The sequence below is a fragment of the Arachis ipaensis genome, chromosome B02 (genome assembly GCF_000816755.2).
Source record: "Arachis ipaensis cultivar K30076 chromosome B02, Araip1.1, whole genome shotgun sequence".
NCBI classification, from domain to species: domain Eukaryota; kingdom Viridiplantae; phylum Streptophyta; class Magnoliopsida; order Fabales; family Fabaceae; genus Arachis; species Arachis ipaensis.
The window spans coordinates 5,834,014-5,834,471 of NC_029786.2; positions in this window are offsets into that span (position 1 = coordinate 5,834,014).

The window sequence follows — 458 nt, forward strand, 5'->3', positions numbered from 1 at the left end:
TTTAATAGATGCAAAAAATTCAGCTTCTAACTCTGAAATCTTGTGATCAGATTGATTGAATTCACAGCAGATACTACATATAATCAAGTTTTAAAAATTTTTTGGTTTTCAAGTTACTAGGAGGAGAGTTGAGCTTTTCCATAAGTTAGCATATATATATTTAATATGATATTAATTGTTCCTTGATGGCCAGCTCCCAACAACCACCGTCCATGTACCATTAAATTTTCCAAAACTACCTTTCTCTTTCACCCCCTTACTTGCATTAGGCACACATGCCCATAAAATTAAATAGTATTGAGGTGTTACTTGGACCCTACAAACACATATATTTTCTGTCAAAATTAAGCTATATATACAACATATGCCGAAAAATATAGCACAAAAAGACGCCAAGGACCTTTATATATAATCTATAATAATATTAAATTAAATAAGTATATTGTATATTGTTTATT